Genomic DNA, 22,533 nt, shown 5'->3' on the forward strand with positions numbered 1-22,533 from the left:
CCAGTTGGATAGTTTTCTGTCTCATGGTGGTGCCAACTTGTTTCTCTTTGTAGATCCATTGTTGTTGCATCTCGCTGCTTACTAGTGGCCATTTTAATGATCTGTAGGAGAACATAAGTTTGGAGCAATTCCAGTAGCTTCACACTTCACCAGGAAGTTGAGTTATAAGTAAACTTTGCAGTCATCAGACCAACCCAGAGCCAGAACTGAATCTGTGCCAGGCAGCATTACTACTTACAGGGATGCAGTGCTGGTGGTGCTCAAGGCCGGTTTGGATGGGGCTTTGAGCAGCCTCATCTAGGGGTACATGTCACTGGCCATAGTAGGGGAGCTGGGCTATAGGATCTTCAAAGATCCCTTCCAACCCAATCCATCTGGTGAATCTTGGATTCTATGATCTTGGTTGGGGAGCAAGGAGGAAAAGCCAGAAGAGGCTGGGCTTTGCTTATATGCTGTCAGGGAAAAGGTGTTCCTGGAGGTCTTAGGAGTGCTGCTCTTAGGAAGATTTCATCTGCATTTCTGCCCACTGTTCCCCAGCAATACCTGCTTTCCTGCATGTATCTTTCTCAGACTCACCAGCCATCCTACAAGCCATGTGTTTTGCTGGCTGGAGCAATCTGCCCCCTCAGATATTCTGGAACAGCAGAAACACTGTTCTCATGCCTAGAGCTGGCTGATGAGTGCAGTGATCAGTGCAGTAGTGAGGAAAGAAGGCTGTGCAAAACAGAAAACATCAAATCTGTCTTTCTCAGTAACAGCCCTCTGAAAACAGCCCAAACATTCACCAGCAAATCTAATTTGGACACACAGTTTCCCATCAGTCACCAAACACCCAGCTGAGGAGAGACTATGCCTCACTATCTAATCCTTGGCCTAAAGCTACATCAATAACACCCTGTGCTGTCAGGGCCCTGAGGACACCCCCAGTGTTGCCTGTGCACCCTCAGGGCTCCCCATCCCCTGCTGGGCTCCCGTCCCCAGGCCATCCCCTGCCCCAGGGCTGCTGCAGCAGGGCCGTCCTCCATCTCCCCACAGTCCTGCCCAGCCATGAGCTCTGAGCCAGGCACAGCTGCAGCTGCACATCCGAGCCCAGCCCCAGCCCATTCCTGCCCCCAGCCCCAGAACATTCCTGTCCCCAACCCATTCCTGCCCCCAGCCCAAGAACATTCGTGTTCCAGGCCCAGATCATTCCTGTCCCCAGCCCCAGCCCACTCCTGTCCCCAGCCCCAGAGAGGTGCCTGTGCTGGGGCTGCCCCATTTTCCTGTGGCTGCCCTGCTCCGGGCTGGGCTGGGCTGGGCTGGGCTGGGCTGGGCTGGGCTGGGCCGGGCTGCAGGCCCTGCCCTGCTGTCCCCAGCATGGGGAGCCCTCCATGGCCCCGGTTTTCTGGCAGCCTGTGCTGCTCTGACAGATGCCATTTACACAGTGTTCCCACAAGGGAATATCGAGATACAGTGAGTTTTTTAATACATTTCTTGACAGAGTGAGAGAACTGTTGAGGTTGGCAGGGACTTCTGGAGATAATCCTGGCCAAATCTCTGCCAAGGCAGGGTCACCTGTGTCTAGGTGGTTTTTGAATATTCAGAGAGGGCGACTCCACAACCTCCTTGGGCAGCCTGTTCCAGTGCTCTGCCACCCTCAATGCAAACAAATTCTTCCTCATGTTGAGGTGGAACTTCCTAAGTTTTAGTTTCTGGCCACTGCTCCTCATCCTGTTACTGGGCACTACTGAAAAGAGTCTGGCACCATTCTCTTGGCATCCAGCTTTGAGATATCTATAGGCATTAATGAGATCCATTCTCAGTCTTCTCCAGATTAAACAAACCCAGCTCCCTCAATCTCTCCTAGAAAAAGATATGCTCCGGACTCCTAATCATTTTGGTAATTCTTGTAGATTTTCAAGACTTTGGTGAATTATGTTCCCCAGTTCTGCAGCAAGAATCTCATAGGAGAGAGTGTCTCCTCTGACCACATCTCGACCTCAAGGTCTAGACATTCATCAGACCTGACCAGTGCCAGGCTGCTAGAAGGCTCTACAATTCATCTTAGGAAGAACAGGAACTGAGGAACAGTAACAATGCCAAAAGAGCAGAAATGCCTGCAAAATGCAGATTTGAATACATAAATGTTGAGCTTATCTTTGGCTGCCTAGCTCTATTCTTGTACAATAAAAAAAGCCTAGATGACAAAATCATTTTGAAGTCAGAATTTTAAGAGGGGAGGGAAAGAGATGAAGTCTGTGTAGGGGAGAAAGAAAAGTGTGGTGTCCACTGGGTAGCCTGAAATATATATTCTAAGTATTTAATTTTTTTTCTTTAATATTTTAAAACAAATAAATAAATACAAAATGTTGCCACTGATCAATATACTCTTGACACTTCTTTGTTTTACTTTGTAATCACTCCCCTAGTGCTTACATAAACAGCCTGAAGGTTTGCTTTTGGTATTTTACCTTGTGGTCATGTTTAGAAGCTGCTCCATCAAAACAAGATTTTATTGTTTTCAGAAGTTTATGAAGCAAAGAATTGGAATAGCTGGAAACATACAAAACAGTCTAATGCCACTCAGTAGTTCAGTTATAAACCTGAAATATGTAAAGTAATAATAGAACATCGACATTTACCACTTGAAATATTCTATCAGATTTTCTACAGGAGAGAAAAATTTGAAACCAAATAAAAATTACCTCCTGGGACCTCCCCAAGCAAAACTCAAACTACTTCTGAGAACATCATTGTAGGGGAAGGCACTGAACATCAGGCAGTTGGTGATAATCTCTGGCAATCTTAAAAATGCACCATTTACAGCAAACGATTGACGAAATGTCAGTGTATAACTTTGCAATTTTGTTCCCATATGTGTATAACTAAATGTATTGCTTCTGTTTATTTCTTGTTGCTGTTTGAAAGAATTCCTGCAGCCAGATATCAAATTTTTTTGCTGTTAGCATTTAAGAGGCTGCCTAATGTGAACAATTTATGTCCAGCTGAGCTCCATTTTATATTTTCTCAGTGATATAAAGATTGATTAATTGGAAATTATTTAAAATAATTCTTAGTATTTCTATTGATCAGAAGGCACCTTCCTTAGAAGTTTCATATGCATAAATATGGAATTTCATTTATATATATATATATATATGTTCATATATAGTATTTTAAGTACATAGCATTCATAGCTGCTTAGAGTTTTGTCAAAGTTTGCTGAGATTTGATCTTAAATTTGGCTTTGATTCTGGTGTAATATAACTAAATGACAAGGTAAATCCCCTAATTGATGTAGGGAAGTCAGTCTTTGGATTTCAGTAAAACTTTCAATACTATCTTTCCCAGGATCCTTCTGGACAAAATGTCCAGCACACAGCTGGATAAACATATTATGGGATGGGTGAGCAACTGGCTCATGGGTCAGGCACAAAGGGTTACAGTGAAGGGTGACATCAGACTGGGGACCTGTCACTAGTGCAGTTCCACAGGGCTCCATCCTCGGCCCTGTGCTCTTCAACATCTCCATAAATGACTTGGATGCAGAACTGGATGGGATACTGAGCAACTCTGCAAAACTGGGAGAAGGTGTTGACTCCTTGGAAGGCAGGGAGGCCCTGCAGAGAGACCTTTATAAATTAGAGGACTGGGCAATCACCAACCACGTGAAATTCAACAAGGAAAAGTGCTGGATTCTGTACCTGGGACAGGGCAACCCTGGGTGTACAGACAGACTGGGGAATGAAATGCTGGAAAACAGTGCTGCAGAAAGGGACCTGGAGGTCTTGGTTGATGGAAAGCTGCACATGAGACAGCAGTGCCCTGGCAGCCATGAGGGCCATGAGGGATCATGAGGGATCATCAAGCCCAGCATCACAGGCCAGGCAAGGGAAGGGATTGTCCATCTATGCACTGTTCTGCTCTGTGGCAGTCTCATCTTGAGTTCCGGGGGCAGTTTTGGGTGCCACAATATGAGAAAGACATTAATCTCTTAGAGAATGTCCAAAGGAGGCCATGAGGATGGTGAAGGGCCTTGAGGGGAAGACATAGGAGGAGCAGCTTAGGTCACTTGGTCTGTTCAGCCTGGAGGAGACTGAGGACCTGTTACAACTTCTGCAGTTACAACTTCCTCATGAGGGGAAGAGGAAGGGCAGACACTGATTTATTCTCTGTGATAACCAGTGACAGGACCCAAGGGAATTGCCTGAAGTTGTGTTAGGGGAGGTTTAGTTTGGATATTAGAAAAAAGTTCTTCACCCAGAGAGTGGTTGGGCAGTGGGACAGGTTGCCCAGGGAAATGATCATAGCACCAAGCCTTACAGAGTTCAAGAAGCATTTTAGACTATGCTCTCAGATACGTGGTGGGATTCCTGGGGCGGTCCTGTGAGGGATCAGGACTCGATCATCCTTGTGGGTCTGTTCCAGCTTGCCATTTTCTGTGGTTCTGTGAAGTCTGTGTACAGGAGAATGGTGACATCAGCATAGCTTGAGCGCTGATCACGTCAAGTTTGCAGTGGGTGAGGCCATGGGATTCTTCTTGCTCATCAAGCCTATTTTAAGGGATAGGTGCCTCACCACAGTTGAATTGCAGCTCATGAGGTGGTGCTGACTGACTTTCCTGGTTAGCCCCCAGGAGATTACAGTGCAGTTATTGAGCTTCCACACCATGCAAAATGTGCAGGTGCTGGAATCTTTGCCTCCCCACAACACTTAAGGGTTTCACTATAAGTCTCTTGAACACCTCCACACAAGTGTAGATGGTTTGTCATATGTGTTGATTTTGCTGGGAGCCAAACTGAGACTGACTTTAAGATTTAACAGTTTTGGATGACTCACACTTTCAGAGAAGCAGCTGCAGGGTATTCAGGAATAGGCAAAAATGGCAATCCAGTGATGAATGTCGTGAAGGAGCTGACAGGAATTGCTAAATATGGTGCAGCACCTGACAGGTGAATAGATATGGCGAGCTGATAACATTAAAACACATGGGCATGTTCCCACAATTCCTAGTATTCCTAGTAAAAGAAAAAAAATATCTAACCTTAGGACTTCATGGGTAAATAAGTACCCTGTTGCATTTGGAACTAAGTTTAAACATGTATGTTGTTGTCATTACCTAAAGTATTTTAATCATTAATTTTTGAGCTTTGGGTCTTTGTATCCTTGATGGTAAAATATTGTTTAGAGGTAGCACTCTGGACTTCAGTAGAGATTTGCCAGCAGCTGAAGTGGTCTGTCAATGCATAAATTGCTGAAAGGAATTTTGCTATTTGTTTAGAATGTGAACTAATGTACCCAATCTATCTGCCTGCCTGCCATTTCTGCTACTTCTACTTAGCTGCAGAGGAATGGAACTAAAAAACAGGCCCTGGGCTTCTTCAGCCAGATTTAAAAAATATATAAAAGGGTAAAATTCAAAAGCCTTGTTTTTCTCATTGTTAGGGTTCTGCTGTCCTAAAAGACCTTCTTCTTAGGAGTATCTGTGGTGTAGTGGGAAGATTTTTGGTCTAAATACATGAGAAGACATTAAATCTTCCATTTGGCTGGTGCCATCAGGTTATGGAGGCTCCACTGGAATAAATCTGACTTGTAGCCTGTTTGCCATGTTTAGTGACTAGCCCCAGGCTCCCAGTGGAGTGTCTTTTCACAATAATTTCTAGTTTAGTTGTGAAATTTTATTTTCTTAACAGACCTATGCTACAAAAACCAAAAAATTTTGCAAAGTCATGCCTTCCTGAGAGATAAAGGTCATGTTTTGATATATTGCAATAGAGGCTCCAGCTGAAAGCCTGGGCAAAAATTTACACAGTCTTGTTTTACACACATTTTAAATAACATAGATGATGGTAAGTACACACCTGGACAAAGTTTGGACAAAGTTTCCAATATGATCAGAAAGCCTCCATGATTTGAAGCCTGTTGGGACAGGGATTTCATCCCCTTTAGTCCTCTCCTTCCTTTCTCCCTTGGCTGCCTCTTACATGAGATACCAAATGAAAGCTGTTTAAACCACACCAAGAATTCATCCAGAAACTGAAGCCTGAGTTTGTCAGTGTACAAAATAGAACTGTGTTAAAAGCAGGCCAGGGCATTAATGGGAAGAAGATGGCTGGCAGCCTGTTAAGCCCCATATTGTGGCTGTAACCTCCTTGTTGGGTGTTGTCCAAACTCCCAGAAGTGAGGAGGGCATATGAGAACAAAGTATGTTCATATAAGAACAAAGTATACGACTGTGTGCCTTCTCTCTCCTTCCACTCCCACCCAATATCTGCTAGTGGCTGTTCTCAGAAAAATGATATTGTTTTGGAAAGTCCTATTGATATGACCCGGTATGTATAAGATTTTTGGCAGTCCTAAGCAGAGGACTAAAGATTGCAGGCAGCACTAAAAGTAAACAGTGTTTTCTCCCTCTGAAACAGTCTCTGTCTTCAAGGTTTGTGGAAAAAATGTTGGATTTTCTTTGCTGTATTATTCCTCTTTTGTGGAGAGTATCCTTCCAGTACCAGCTCAGCCTCTTTACTAGACACAGATGGAATTTTTCTTTGATTCAGTGCCCACTGCATGACACAAAGGACTGCAGCTGATCTAAGGCAGGTAGCAAAAGCATCCATTTAAGGTTCCTGTACTTTTGGACTTGGTATTTAAGAAACTCATATAGACATATGGATTGAGACTTACTTGTAAAGAGAATAATTTAGTCTAAACCTGTTTGGAAAGAAAGATTTTGATTGATATTTTCATGTAATATGAACATAAATATCAATGATCTACTAAACTATATACCTGAGAATATTTCTAAAGCTTTCTGAGACAGAACCTTCTACAGACTGTGTGAAATTCTATTACTATAACTGGGTTGAATCACTTGGTTTTAGACTCTTTCCCTTTCTTCTTTCTAATTGCATAACATCATCTCTTGAAATGGTGTTTTAAACAAAAGGCAGACTTTAAAGCAATGTGGGCTTTTCCCCAACACCTACACTAATATCTAAAAATACTCTTAAAATTATTCAAGAAGGAAGCTTTTTAGGGTGAAATTCCTCAGATACATTGTGTTTTGCTTTTCCAGGACTGAGTCAGTTTTTTATTCACTGTAATACATTTGGTTTGTGAATATTTAATTTCTACATTTGCAGAGCAAAGCAAAAAGATGTCTGCTTGTAATTTGATCAATATAATGCCTTTAATCCTATGCTTTGGGGAGGGAGTATGCTTGATCATGAGAGCTGGAAGGCATACCCTATTCAATCCATGAAAAGTCAAAAAATAAAATAGTTCCTGCTAATTAAGAAAGTCGTGACTGACCAAGAATCATCCATGGTTATCTGTGATGGTACCATGAAAAATGCATTGTAATTAAGTAGCACAGCTTGAATATGAATTAGCATTATTCAACAGATGCATGCCTATTTGCTGGTTCCAAGCATCAGTTTTTCATTGAAATGGAAAATCAAGTAATAACAACAACAACAAAGGAAAGAAATTTACAAAGTGTTCCAACATTTCATTATTAAAGAAATACATATTTTTATTTTATTTATTATTCACTATTCAAATCTTCATTTAAGGAAGACCAATATGCTATTTCAGAGGAAATACTAAATTTTAGGAAAGAATGTTTAAAATGAAAAAGGTTTTTCCTTCAAAGCTGCCTGTCTTTTTGTCCCTTCCATATGGGAGAAAATGAAAAAACTGAAAATGAAAATATCTGAATGCATATGAAATGAATTAATCTTCAGCCCACATCCCTCCTGAAACTATAAGCTCTGTCATGATGCTACAGACAACGTGACAAGAGTTACATGCCTTGTATGCAAGCACTAGTGCTTGCAGTAATGATAAAGAGCATTTCATAGGTACAATATGCTTGTCTAGTCTGTCTGAATGCCCTTGGTTGCTCTTATATTCCCTGTCCCTGTAAAGTTGTACAAAGGGGTTTATATTAGTAACTTTGCAAATACCCATTTGTTCAAATGTTCACTTCAGTTAAAGAGACAACTTCCATCTCAGAATTCTTTTTTCCTAACTTCCTGGTTGAGATGTGCATATTGGCAGTAGCGGTGTATGTAGGGTGCACAGTTGTGTTTCTGTATTCACAGAGGAGTGATCCTGCACAGGTGAGCAGAGAATGCAGGAGACTCAACAGCCACACTGACACCCTCTAAAAGATGCACTTCCACCCTGCTGAATGAGTGCCCACGAGCAACGCAGCACACTCAGGGCACCCCAGTTCAGTTCCATCCCAAATGAGCACAGTCTGTGCTCTCAGATTGCCCTGCACTGAAAAGCAAAATGATGTCATGGGGAATGCTCAGGAGAGTCTCTTCAAAAGCACACTCCTGTTCCCAGCTGGGAACAGTGTGGAGCTGGGATTTTCAGACTGAGGTAGAGGATTAGTCACCCCATAGGTTGTACTCAAACACCTGGAAAAAAATATTTCTCAACAGTGATGGACTGCTGCATCATTCCTTTGCTGAGCTGGAACACTTGGTCTGTATTTTGAATTCTACAGAAGAGTCCAGGGTTTTGGATAAAATGCTTTTAGGTCTTAACACACCACTGAAGTGTAAGACTCAGGGAAGTTTAATGAAACACAATCTCTTCTGCTTCAACTTCCAGCTGTATCCTGCCATGTTTAATAGGAAAGCTAACTATCCTACCCTGCAGTAGAGGCTTGAAGCCCTGGAGATAATATGGCACAAAGCTGCAATAAATATGTTTTCTGCACACTGTTCCAGTCCAGGCATGGCACTGGGAGAGGGCTTGCATTTTTCTTACTTTGTATGGGACCAGGTGGGTTATGTGCTCTGCCTGCTGGCTTTCACTGGGAGTTAGAACTCCATCTCTCTGATGTTCCTTGAGTTGAAAATCTCATTTCCATTTCATAACTACAGCTCTCCAGTCTCCTGCTGACTCAGCCTTTCCTCCTGCAGTAGGAAATGTCATGCGGACACAGTAATTTTCATATATCCTTGTTCAGACTTCATTATAATTTATTATTAGCTGTATTAAGTCTCTCATACATAAGTCTTGAGCAGCTTACCTATCAGTATGGTGACTGAGTGAGCAGCTGAGAAAGTGTGTCAGTAATTTCTTTCCCTCATCTTCTTAATATCAAATATTACAATTATTGCAATTCATTCTTGGCACCCACATTTTTTTCATTAGCAACATACTGTTCACACCTCTTTTCTTGCTACCTACTGTAATCAGAGAAATGAGGAGAATATACTACTGTGCACTGTAGTATAAATGAGTGGAATGATCACAGTTTGGGAACTGCTGTTACACACACATGGAAGTGATGCACAACACAGTTATACTGATAGAAATAAGATATTCCTGGACAAAAATCACTTCTGGTTGCTCTGAATAAACTATATTTATTGTGTTCCAACTGTGACATAAACCTACTTTATGTTAAGTAGTTTATTTTTTCAGCCCTAACTCTGATATAAGTTGTACAATTTTAAACAAATGCTTGATTTAAAAAAGATTATTGGACTTAGATTCCTTGTAATATTGTGGACTTTAGGGCATGGGGGTTTTTTTGAGTTCAGCAATCATAAAAGTTCATAACATTCAAAATTCAAACTGAAAAATTATATTAACTTCAGTAGAATTTAGGGGTGTCTCTATTATTTTGAACATTATTTTGAGGTTGCTAGGTATTCAGATTGTGTTCTTCACTTTAGCTATATAGAATGGCACATAAGCCATGAAAGGCAGTTTAAAGGGCCTTTGTGTTTTCTCAGCAAGGTTATCTCAGCAAGTTTGGAGCAAAGAGCTTCAGGGTCTTCCAGGTGCCCTACCTTTCAGGTGATGTGTTTCAGTTCTTTCACCTCTGGAGTGCACCTGCTGGCAGAGCCTCTCCTGGTTCAGTGGGTTGCAGCCTTAAGGTGTTGGAAACCAGGTCCTGGAAGAAACTTCTTGCCTCCTGGCAGTGCTCATTACACACTTCAAGACAGCCTTTCCTTCAGGACCTGGTGTATTTTTTATCTCTTCACAAATAGGCAGTGTAAAGGTAAAATGTCAGTATCAATAAAAGCCTGTCATCTAGGTACTATTTTTATTTTAGTCTCTCCTTGCAAGTTCTGGATAGTTCCAAAATTTCCTCTACTATAGAGATCCTTACCCTGAGTTATATAACATTTCTCATCTTCCTCTCTGATTAGTGATCACTTACCTCTGAATACAACAGCTCTAAATGGTGGCTTTAAGATGAACTCCAACCACTTACATAAGCCTGAAATAATAAGCCTGGCATAAAAATATGTCTGAAACCAGAGAAACAGTTCTTTTTGGGGTGGTTAAACAGACATTTTCACATCAAGGTCCTTTTTTCAGTTCATTCCCTAATTTTCTGTTTGGTCTTCTGCAGATCTGAATTACGGTAAGATGCCTCTACCTACATCTTCCATCATGGCTGGCTGTCCACTCTCTTGAAAGGTAGGCTCTATGTTAATAGTTGCATTTGTTGATACATCCCAAATGATCACTTTGGTAGAAATACTGATGATGCTACAGAGCTTCACCTAAAGAAATCTAAGTACACTTAGAGGCTGTCCATAAAAAGGGTGAAGATTCTAAGTACAATATAATAACTTAGCTACCTGTGTCATTTGTAATTAATTTTTCCATACCATTTTATGTGTGAATAATAAGACTGCAGATACCAGCATTTGTTTTCAAGAAGTAACCTGGAGAGCACACATACAACTTAGTTTCAGATAGTTCTGCAGAGGTACCTCCTCTGGATTCTAATTAAAATATTGCTGTGGAAAGTGAGGCAGGAGCAGTCAGATAGGCCTTGGGGACATGAATACCCAGCACTTATCATAACAGCACGTGCTCTGGGCATCTCACTGAGGTCCTTTTGAAAGACTGAACTGTGGAATTAGACTGGGGAAAGCTTTACTCAGTGCTATAATTCACTTTCCTGCCATGCAGGAGAGGAGACCCAATGGTCCAGTGTGGCAGCAGGATCAGAGTCCCAGTCATAAGCCAGGCAGGGACATCACATTGTGCTGGGTCTTGCAGAGGCATACATGAAGAAGATGATGGTTTTTCCTCAGTTCTTGACTTACTTGGCAGTAGATTATTTCTTTTCTTCTCTCAGGAAAACACTGCATCATGTATTATGGAAACACCAAGGTTACTGTCTTGCCTGTGCTGTTTAGTAAATGACATAGTGCTTCTTCGTAGAATATAGATGTCAACATGACTATTGAAAATGTCCAAGGATGTCATGAGTCCTTGCATGCAGGGGAGAGATGGCATGCTATTAATGATCCTTTCTTCCTCAAGCAAATTCCAGTCATGTTATATAAAATTGGGACAGAAATAAAAATAGCCCTTCATTAGAAGCAGCCTTGTCTGCTGTACCTATGGCATACTAGACTTATTTAAATAACATTGTGAATTCTTGGGGAAAACAGAACCCAGAGATGCAGCTATTATTTCTGCTGTAGTGTGGCAAGGACTTTGCTGCTGTGAATAATAACAGCCATGTTGATGGGTAGGTCTAAATTAAAAGTGAAAGAGGTTATTCATTCATTGCAAAAATCCATCTTAATGTGAAGATGAAGGTGTTTGGGGAGTTTTTTCATTTTATTTTTGCTTTTAGGCCTATGTTGTATTCAGGGCCATGTTAAAGTTGGAAAATTGTTAATGTTATGACAGATGAGCAAAGTTTTAAATGATTTGAGTTCCTTTTTTACTTCTCCTCTGCTAGGCAAGTACAAACTCAGTGGGGGATTTTCCTTGGTGCAAAGTGCTATATCTGATGTCTAAAAGAAAGTGATGACCCTATTCTTCATTTTTTTAAATATATTGGTCAACATTAATCAGAATGCTTCCTAGCTGTAACACCTGATGTCCTTTCCTGTTTGGAATTCAGAAATATTTTTGGTATTTGAGAATGTTAATCAGTGACAAGCATCAACTGATACAGGGACTTAGGGGAGTCTAAACAGCATATTTGAATGGGCAGGGACTGGTGGTGAATGTGGGTCAGTGGGACAAAGTGCCTGAGCTGTTCTGAGTGCTTTGGATGCTTCATGGCTCCAGGGGCTCTGTGGTACCAGTGTACTCCTTGTGGCCCACATATATTTTACTGATGGAAATTGGAATTCACCCTGCCCCGAGCCACGGGAACGGCCATGCTTGAAAAATGTTTCTAAGTTTGCTACTGTCAGAAGATGTAACAGTCACTGAGCCACTTTATCAAAATGTAGTCCTATGACTGACTGCAGGTGTAAAGAGGGACGGTGTGAGTAAAAAGAAAAGAATTTACTTCCATCTTGAATTATGTATAAAGTAATTTAATGAAGCCAAGTTGCAGAATTGGCTGATTTGTGTGCTGGAAGATATAAATCCAAGCACAAATAATGGAGAATGGATACTGAAATATCCTTGAAATTAGGCTCTATAAAAAGGCCTTTTTATTTACTTCTTTTTCTCCTTTGGAAAAAAGTAATTTTTTTTCTGCTGTATGTAAATGGAAAAATGTGTGTTCAATGGTCCTGATACATTTAGTTTGCTTTTGTTGATGTCAGTTCCCGAGGAGGGGAATATGAATTTTGCACCTATTTTGAACTTTGTGTGTTAGTAATTTACTCAAGAAGGTGAACTGTTAAAAAGCTTTCATCTTCCATTATTGTGGGCCCTTGAAGCCAGAAGTCTTCACAGCAGCATGCTGAGAATGTCAGAAGGAATCTGTCCTTTAGTCCTTTCCCTGAATAAATAGCTGTGGTGTTCAGGAAAATGCAATCTGAAAGCTGGCTAAGGAAATGAAAAAGCAAACAAGCAGGAGCTTTAGTTTTAAGGAGGAATGGTGCTTGGAACACTTAGGATCTGCAACAGGAAAGAGAAATAAGGCTAATAAGTGGTAAGATTATGCATCAGCATTCAATTAAAAACAAAGCTGAAGTTCAATAAATGTAATCCTAATATGTCAAGAAGAACAAATACTTGGGACTTAGTTGTAGCTGGGTTCAGGAGTAGAACTTCAGCTTTGAACCAAAAGGTCAATTATCAATATCAAGCACATGTAAATAAAATATTTTTTCTTAAGAAAAATTACCAGTGCCTTATTGCTGTGAGGTACATTATTTAGTCTTCCCACCTAAAGACCAGGCCAGACTAGATAGAGAACCAGGCCAGTATTCCTAATGGGCAGAAACATTTCTTGTCACTCGTGGAGTTTTATCTTCACACTTTTATTCTTACAGAAGAAAGTAAGTGAACCACAATTTCCCCATATGAGGCAGTGATTCTGAAGGAGGAAAGTGAGAAAACAGTGCAGAAAGCTTCAAGTGACTGTGAGACAGGTAAAACATTTAACATTGTCTGTAAATTCAGGTTAAAAGATTGATGCATACTGATGGGGACAGAATGGAGTGTGTGCTGCATTCAAAGTCAAAGATGCAGTGAGAACACTGCCAGCTTATGTTAACTAGGTACAGCATGTATTACTGGATGTGCTTTGTCCTTCCTTTCCTTCATCCCAGCCCCGTGTCTGTTAGAAGCCTCTGGTGCCTGAAAGCCTTTGGTCTATGTGCAGTGTCCCAGAAGGAAGAATGAGACTTTAAAGACCTCCAGTAGGAAGAAGTTTCAGGTTTGTGATGAGAAATGCAGGGTGATGTAATACTTTGGTGAGTTCAGACCTAGTGCAACACCTTCCCTCCTGGGAAACACAAGGACAGTGGTGTTTCCCTGAGTGTGTCAGGGCCCCATAAGAAAGACAGCAACACAACTGCAAATGAAAAGAAAATCTCTTTGTAATTTTGCCATGTGCTGTCATTTTGCATGTGTTAGGAATGTCTCTTTCTGTCCTACATCTTTCCCCTCTCTCTTGCACACAAGCCCAGGATTAGCCAGCTGCCCTGACTGACAGGGTATTGCCCCTGTTGAGCCACAGCCATGCTAACAGCAGGTCTGAGGTCTGAGCACAAACCTTGGCAACTGCTTGGGAACACGAACAGAAGAAAAGTTTGGGGATTCTTTCCTGGGTCAAATTAATTTCCAAGAAGTTGCTGTGAAGCCATTTACACCTACCTTATAGATGTGCATTTCACCATTTGTATTTTTGAAATGTTGGCAGTGATATTTTGGCCAGGGAAGGATCTGTGAACATACTTTGACATTCCATGAATGCGTCAAAACTACTATTTTGTAAGAGGCCTGTAATTAAGCCTGGTAATTGCTCGGGTGCTAAAGGCCACAATAGCTGAAACACTAAATTTCTGCCATAGTTTTGAACTGACTGACTAGATAAATAATGTGGAACTGTTTCTACTCTAGAATTAGATGTCTTCCAGGTCTACTGACAGTTTTGTCAAATAGTGCATCAACATTTCTATCATAAATAGTCATAAAAATGATGGCAGTGATATGGAAAATATTTTTTTTCTTCTCATAGCCAGTCCTGTAATTAAATATTGTTTGCAAATTGAACTGTAGAGTTGTTGTAGAGTTTTTCCTTGCAGGCAACCAGTTACAATAACTTAAAAAAAGCTGGAAGGGATAAAAAATGATTTATAGCTTCCCCTTTAAGTGGCTACATAGAAATCTGTGTTTCTAGAGGTAAAGCTGTTTATTTCTGTGGTGTGTGAGCTTTGGCTGACATATGTGGGACATGCATGTGAATGCCTGCACAGCCATCAATTGTGACACCATTGCAGAGACAAAATAATCCAATGACAGCTAGGTATCTGGAAACAAGAGTCTCAAAGATGAGGCTTTGATACCAGTGACAGAAGGATGTCAATGGATTCTAAGTAGTCCCACAAGACTTGTCAGATGTGCCACATTAAAATTAAAATTTAGTGAATGAGGATAAAACTTTAATGTAGCTTCAATGGTCTGACCTAGATAAAGTTGTTAATTTTTGATTTATAACTGGGTAGAGAATTTTAATCTGCATGAAAAAGAGAAATTTTTCCATTTCTGTGAAAATAAGAATCTTCTTTAAATACTGAGAATCTTAGACCTAACTCTCATAATGTAACAGTGGCACCAAACTTATTGCACCTCAACACTGAGTTCAAAATTTGACATATCCTCTGGGCTCTCCCATTCTAAACTTGGTTGTTTGCTCTCTCTCTCTCTCTGCACAGAACTGATTGTGAATAGGTGCTATTTTGGATGCCTAACAACTGCTATGATTCTTGGTCTTAAATGGGATTCTTGCTTGCTTATATGAGCACTTAATTTTCCCTCAAGCTCTTGCCTCTCTCTTGCTATTGTCTTCTACAATATCAACCTTGCCAGGAGGTCCTGTTACCTGCAGATATCCCCTGATCTGACTAAAGGCCTACCAAACAAGCATTCCAGGTTTTGCAAAGTCCCACAAGTCTCCGCCTAATGAAATGGATTCTGTTTAGGCAGTGTCCTCCTCTAGACTAAGTGAGGCTGTTCTGATGAAATGGATTCAGTTTTAGCAGTGTCCTCCTCTTGGCTAAGTGAGGCTGTTCTGATGAAATGGATTCTCTTTAGGCAGTGTCCTCCTCTGGGCTAAGTGAGGCTGTTCTGATGGAATGGATTCAGTTTAAGCAGTGTCCTCCTCTAGACTAAGTGAGGTTGTTCTGATGAAATGGATTCAGTTTAAGCAGTGTCCTCCTCTAGGCTGAGTGAGGCTGTTCTGATGGAATGGATTCAGTTTAAGCAGTGTCCTCCTCTAGGCTGAGTGAGGTTGTTCTGATGAAATGGATTCAGTTTAAGCAGTGTCCTCCTCTGGGCTAAGTGAGGCTGTTCTGATGGAATGGATTCTCTTTAGGCAGTGTCCTCCTCTAGGCTGAGTGAGGCCGTTCTGATGGAATGGATTCAGTTTTAGCAGTGTCCTCCTCTAGGCTGAGTGAGGCCGTTCCGTCTCCTGGCAGGGCAGAGCCGGGGCTGGGTGGATGCGCACAGCCGCAGGCAGTGAATTACAATAAGATGCCTCTACCTGGGCTGCGGGCGGGATCGGGAGCTGCCCGGAGCTCCTGGAGAGCTCAGGCTGGACACACCGGGTGGCACGGATGGGACAGCTAAAGTGCTGCATTGCCCTCTAGTGACAGGCTCCTAATTAGCTGGTTTCCACCTCACCTCTCCAAGTTGTGCCAGATGTTGCCACCACTGGATTTCTGCACATCCAGGCCAGGGGCAGCACAGCAGTGCAGAGTAAAAAACTGGCTCTGGAAATGGACTCCAGGAGTCCCTAAGATGAGGTTTGGTTTTGTAGAGACACTGAAAAAACCCTCTGCCCCGTCTTTAGTTTTGTGTTATTGGTTTCCAGGCCAAAGAAGCATTGATTTCCTACCTGCCAACATCACTCATTCAGCCTGCCAGGAAGAAGGGGATTTGCCTCATCTGTGCCCATCCTGACATTAATGCATATTTTTAAAAGGAAAAGTGAGCTTCCAGTTAAATCCCATTCAACAGCACCTACAATTCTCACCTACAAAATTATAGATAAGAACTGAAAATATTTTAAGATTTTGGTGGTATGGCAAATAACATTATAAAATTTATTTTTGCTAATAAAAAGTGAGGCAGCTTGATCAGAGATCACTAGTGATACAAAAACATCTAGTAGCAAGAGGGTATTTATATCTTCACATATAGGGAAAAAAAGCAATTTAAAGAGGCTATCAAGCCAAGGTTTTTTACGAAATCAGTGAGATTACATTAAAAAAATAGCTTATTTTCTGCTTACTTTCATAATGTCTTTGAATTTGGACGTTTCTTGGCAGCTTCTTAAGCTATATGATATAATTCCAGACAATTAGACAGCAGGTCAAAGGAAAGAGATTGATTTTATGATGATTTTTTTGAAGGTTATACACCTATTTTTGTTCCAAACTGGCAGAAAGTCACAGTGTTATAATTCTGTTAGGTGAAAATGTTTGAATAAAAATGTCAGTTTTCAAACTGAGAAAGGAAGTGTTTTGATTCCTTTTTCTCTTCCTTGTTTCCCTTCTGAAATTGTCATGGATCCTCCTTAAAATGTCATTTAAATAAATGCTTCTCTGCAGAACATTTTAGAACTTACAAAAAAATAGTCTGGTTGACTTTAGTCTACATGGCTATTTCTCTGTTCAAAAATCCTGTTAAAGAAAATACTAATTTTGTAATTACTGTTTACATTTTCTGCTTTATGGCTAGTTTCTTTGTCTCATTCTTTCCTGGTTTGCGCCTAAAGTTTAAAAAATTGAGTCCTCCACACTTTGGGAGAACACAAAAACAATTCAATCATAGTCCCATTACAGTCAGTGGCAAATAAATGATTCATTGGATCACAAATTTCAGCCATAATGGTACCCCAAAGGTCATTAAATCTTCTGTCCATTATTTGTATTTGAGTGCTGTTGTCCTGAACCCATCCTGCAGGTTATTTTCCCTTATCTTCTCTTATGGCACAGCAGCTCAAACAGATCTTTTTTTTGTCTTAGCAATGAACTACTTCCCAGTGTGCCAAGCTGAACCTTCTTTCAGACAAACTACCTGGGGCAAGGATCTCTAACAAAGAATAAAATTTTTGGTTTATCCATCCTTCCAGTGTCAAAACTGGAAGAGGAGATCTGTGAGTTGTCATGCTTATGTGTGACAAATGTGACAAACTCAGGATATCAACCAATTCAGTTGCGCAAGAAAAGAGTGATACCCATGTGCCAGCTCTGCCTTTCACCTCTGGCTTTGGCTGTCCTTTCCAGTTTTACTGGTTGCAGAAAGCACTCCTCTAAGTATGTGGAGGTGATGCTCAACTGTTTCAGGCCAAAGTTATGGGAAAACAAATGGTTTTATGTTTTAGTTATAAAGACAGAGAATTTTAAAGGTGTTTCTGTTGCTTGTGTATTTCTCTTGGTCAATATTTTCCTAAGTTTAAAATAATACATTTATATGGATGAAATAATTATTCAGTCCAGATTTGTGTGTGATATATTTTTTATACATCTGTGATATGTTAAAGATAAATAGAAAAGTAGCTGAGGTTGGGAAAATTTGTCTAGAACAAGACTATTTTCAGCAGGCTTCAGTTTTCCTTAGAAGACTATTGGGACGCTGAGACATTTAGCCTGTGTTCACATTTAGCCCCATTGAAGCACTGTTTCAAACAACTGGCATTATCTTTCCAATAATTTCTTCACTCTGTTGCTCTTTACCTGCATGCTATGGTTCTCCATTGACAGCACTGGAAAAACAGTCAAAAACCTCTTTTTCTAATATCTATCTCAACATACTCAGACAAACTATTACAAATTTCTTTGTGGTTAAATTCTTATTTTAATGTGCAAGGATTAAGCTTTTTAAAGTCAAAATCAGAAAGAGGGACACGTTGCCACACATGTTGGCTGTGGATATTGCCAGGTCAGTGATGGGTGTGTATATTATATTTGCATCAGACCATGCCCTTCCACAACACCCCAAGGAAAAGGGGCACTGTGTGAAAGCAAGGGATGCCATGCAGCAGCAGTGCAGTTCATAATGACTGAGAGGGTTGGGGCTGATCCATCTAGAGAAGAGAAGGCTCCAGGGACAAGGGGCAATGGTTTTAAACTAAAAGAGGGTTTAGATTAGAGATTAGGAAGAAATTCTTTACTGTAAGTGTGCTGAGGCGCAGGAATGCATTGCCCATAGAAGTGCCCAATCCCTGGCAGTGTTCAAGGTTAGGTTGGATGGGGTTCTGAATAAACCTGGTCTAGTAGAAGGTTTCCCTGTCCGTGACAGGGAGTTGGAACTAGGTGATGTTTAAGGTGCCTTTTAGCCCAAACCATTCTATGATTCTGTGATAAAGCATGCCCACCTTGCACTGGTGGGTAGTGAACATGTTGTGCTGAGGCTGAGTGACTGACTTTTCATTACAAGCAGCAGCAGGTAGTTTAAAGCTAACTCAGACTTGCTCACAGTGCAGTGAAAACCTAGAAACTGCAAAGGAGTCTCCCTAGGGAGACTCTCGTCAGAAAAGTGGAAAAATATGTGAGGAGTTGCAATCCTAATGCCTACACAATATAGGTTAATACAATATAGGTTAGCTCTTATCCTACACAAGTTGCTAGCACTTTACCTGTACTAACTCTTCTGTGTGGAGTAAATAGTCAAGTGTTTATTCTGTTTTCATTTGGTTCTTATTGAGGCCTTTAAAGCTTTAACTCTAAGGGTGGGGTAAACCAAGTGTCAGCTCTCCGTTTCCAACCAAGCACTTCTTTTTTTCCTCCATCAGTGCAAAACCTCAGCTTATTAGGAAGGTCTCTCTTGCAGCAGTGCCTGAATGTACAAATTTGCTCACAATCACAGCTAGAGTGGCTTAGAGTGGAGACAGGTCATGCTGGGATCTTTCACTTTGGCACCAATTAAATTCTTCTATGAAAGCAGAGGAGGAAGTATGAGTTTGCGTTTTAAAGTCAATAGAAGCAGCAGAGCACAGAGCAACTTGTCTTTTCCTATGCTGCTCTTTGTAGATAAAATATTGTTAAGAAGTGAAACTCATGCCTAGCCCTAGGGCTTAGTTGCCTATCTATACTGTCAAATCTGTCCAGCTAGGACAAAAACATCTGAAAATAAGGCCTAAGAATATTTTGAAGAATGTGCTGTCAGGGTAAGCTGTGGCAAGTCTTTGTTATGATTGAACTGTAATATCTTTATGTGCAATGTTTTAAAACAGTAAAACGAGGTGTACTTTGTGGGCTTTTTAAACCTTGCTGCTTAAGGTGATTCAAAGACTATACTGGACCTCACTGAGCCTTGGCATTATGACCCTTGAAACTTTCAAAAAATCTTAGAAATGCAATGATGCAAAAATACTAATGAGTTTGTGGTGAACTTGCTCAAGAGTTGTTGATTCAGCCCTACACTTTCTTACGGCTTTCATAGCTTTAATTATAAAACAGCTAATCTGTCAAATTTTTTACTCAGTTAATAAATGTTGAAGCCTGATTTGTAATTTCCATTCTTTGTGCTCACAAACACAGGCTAATTTTGCCTGCTTTGGCTTTGAATTCTTAGGTTCATTCCAAACCTGAAGAAAAGGTAATAATTAAAAGATAATCTATCTTAAATTCAAAACAAGAAGCCCATAAATTCAGATCTAAAATAAAAGCTTAAGTGTTTTTGCATTATGAGAATTTGCAATACTGTATGAGATCACAATAGCTACCACTTAATTTTCAGTTTCCACTGACATGGAAAACTGTGATGTTTAAAATAATCTTTCTACCAAATTAGTAACTAGTTTCAGATCAAGAGAAGGAATCTCACTGTTTATCTGGTTGTTTCACAGAACTTGGCTTAATTTGCTTTTAACAGGTAGAAAATATTGCTTTAAGGGCAAGTACAGACAGTGCAATACATAGTCAAGTGGCATTTTGCCTGGATTAGATTTCGGTTAGTTCAGACTTTTTCTGCCCCAGAGTATGAATGTGAAGTGTGAGCTCATATGTTCACATGAATATTTACATCACCTGAAGTTAGAGTTAGTGGATATTTGCTCTAGAAGTATTTGCTCACAAAGGAGAATTGATGGAACAATATATGACTCATTTGATCAATCATAGCCAATACAACTATAACAATAAATACTGAGCACTTCGTAGAATAGCTTGTGATGCATCTGGAGATAATTCCCTCCTAAGTAATTGTCTGGGTAATTGTATTGCATAATTGTTTTGGATAATTATCTGAGTAATGAACATATTTAGAGAAATTGTGGTTTTCTTTTACAATATAATGAACATAAAAGTTACCAATTAATATGATAATCTATTGGTTTTGGTCAGTGGGTAATTTATTTTAAATTACAGTGGAGGAAAAGAATGCTAATTCTCTTTTTGAATTAAACTGCAGTAGCAAATTTGATGCACAAGCACCCACATTTGAACCATACTGCCCTGTAGTCTGTTTTCTTTACCAGTTAATTCTCCATGGAAGAGTTTAAAGAAAATGGACTGTTGTGCTTTATGGTTAGAAGGCAGTACAATCTCTGCAGTCATGTCAGCTTTATAGAGTCATGTGCTCAGCAGAGGTCCAGACTTTGTGTTTTGTCTCTCCTTTGTGTGAGGATTTTGATTTTGCTGTAATTGTTTTGGAATTAGATTGCGCTGTGGAATGAGTCATCTCCACAGACCATAGACCATGGGTGTCTTTGCAGTTTCTTTCTCAAATAATAGCTGCACTGTTTGCTTTTTCAGTTTGTATTGATTATTACTGTGAGGTGATAAGAGGTAAAGTAGCTTGTGATGCTGCTGCCAGTTATCCTGGACTAGCAGAGGAGGAGGGAAAGCTGGAAGCCCCTGCTCTCAGACGTACCAAGGTCCCCCCAAAGCTCTTCTTAATCAAGTTTACTGGGTTGAAATTGAATTCAGTAGAAGCTCAGCTGGGTAAAAATAAACACAGGAAAAAGCCATAGGTCTGACTTTGAAAAAGCCTTCCAAGTTTAGTTTAAAACCTCATATAAAAATGAATGTAGAAGAAGCATGAAGGAAAATAGCTGGGAAACTGTCCTGGTTTTGCCCAGCTTTAAAACATGGTGTCTTATCCTATTCTCCAATTTACTGGAAGTGGGGAGATTTCTGTGCTGTGGTTCAGCTGAAGTAGGTCACTCCTCTGACATTATAAAGGCTGCTGATGCATTGAATGGAAAACCCTGCCCTCCTCTGGGAGCTGCCTGGGCCTGACACCCTTTGCTGCGTGTTGTCCTCCATCAGCTCCTGGTGCTGTGACAGCTGGTGGCTCCTGGAATATCTGCCTTGGAGTGCAAATGATCAGGATGCATCCTGCCTTGGCTCTGAGGGATGGGAGATGGAGCACATCTGCTGCCCTCCCCCAGGGCTGCTCACCTGCCTGGCTCAGGAGGGACTGATGCTGGGAGAATGCTGCAGCCCCTGGGTGCTGCCTGTGCACAGAACGTGCCCTGCTTCTGTTCCATGAGCACAGTGCTGTGCTTTGCCACCCTACAGTGTCACTGAGGTCCCCTGTGGCTGCATGGCACACGGATGTTCCAGATTGCAGTCACAACATGAGTTAGCTGGGTGTATGTGTGCCTGGGGATTTGGCATTTTTGGATGGTAATTGTTTCCTGGCTTAGTTCGATAAATTAGAAAAGGCAATCTTATGGCACTGTGTATGCTGAAGGGATAAATACAACCATTTTTCCAGTCATATGAATAACTAAATTACTATTGCCACATATTTATTTACTGTTCTTTATGCTCCCTGAACAGCTAAAGTTCTCCAGAAGAAAAGGTTTTAACAGAGAAGGAAATCTAAGCTCTGAGAGAAGTAATTAAATTCTTCTGCATTACTGCTAAGCTAAGCAGGTTTTAATTGTGTTTGATTCTTTTAAATTTGCAATGAATTGAGAGTATTGATTCCTTATTTTTTTAAGTATGTATTTGTATGTGGGTATTTTTGTATCACCTGGTAGAAGTTTAGTTTCTACACAAGCTTAAATCAACCTGTGAATTCATGGAAGTTTAATACATTGACAATTTAATTCAGTTAATATGCACTCAGAGTTCCTTGTGCTTTAATCCCTGCTGGCATCCTCTGTTTCTAATAGTAGGGCTGTTGAGTGAG

At 40.7% G+C, this 22,533-nt stretch overlaps 1 long non-coding RNA gene across 7 annotated transcripts in view; it reads left to right on the forward strand.

Annotated features, from left to right (window-relative positions):
• LOC134433715 (uncharacterized) overlaps positions 1-22,533 on the forward strand; it is a 228,679-nt gene that overhangs the window by 89,877 nt on the left and 116,269 nt on the right. For 6 of the 7 annotated variants that reach the window (XR_010031697.1, XR_010031699.1, XR_010031696.1 and 3 more), the window contains exons 2-3: positions 10,364-10,431; positions 13,215-13,313. This is a non-coding gene — a long non-coding RNA (uncharacterized LOC134433715). The remainder of the gene's footprint in view (positions 1-10,363; positions 10,432-13,214; positions 13,314-22,533) is intronic. The other variant, XR_010031698.1, reaches the window with a different exon arrangement.

Source organism: Melospiza melodia, chromosome 2 (assembly GCF_035770615.1).
Source record: "Melospiza melodia melodia isolate bMelMel2 chromosome 2, bMelMel2.pri, whole genome shotgun sequence".
Lineage (NCBI taxonomy): Eukaryota > Metazoa > Chordata > Aves > Passeriformes > Passerellidae > Melospiza > Melospiza melodia.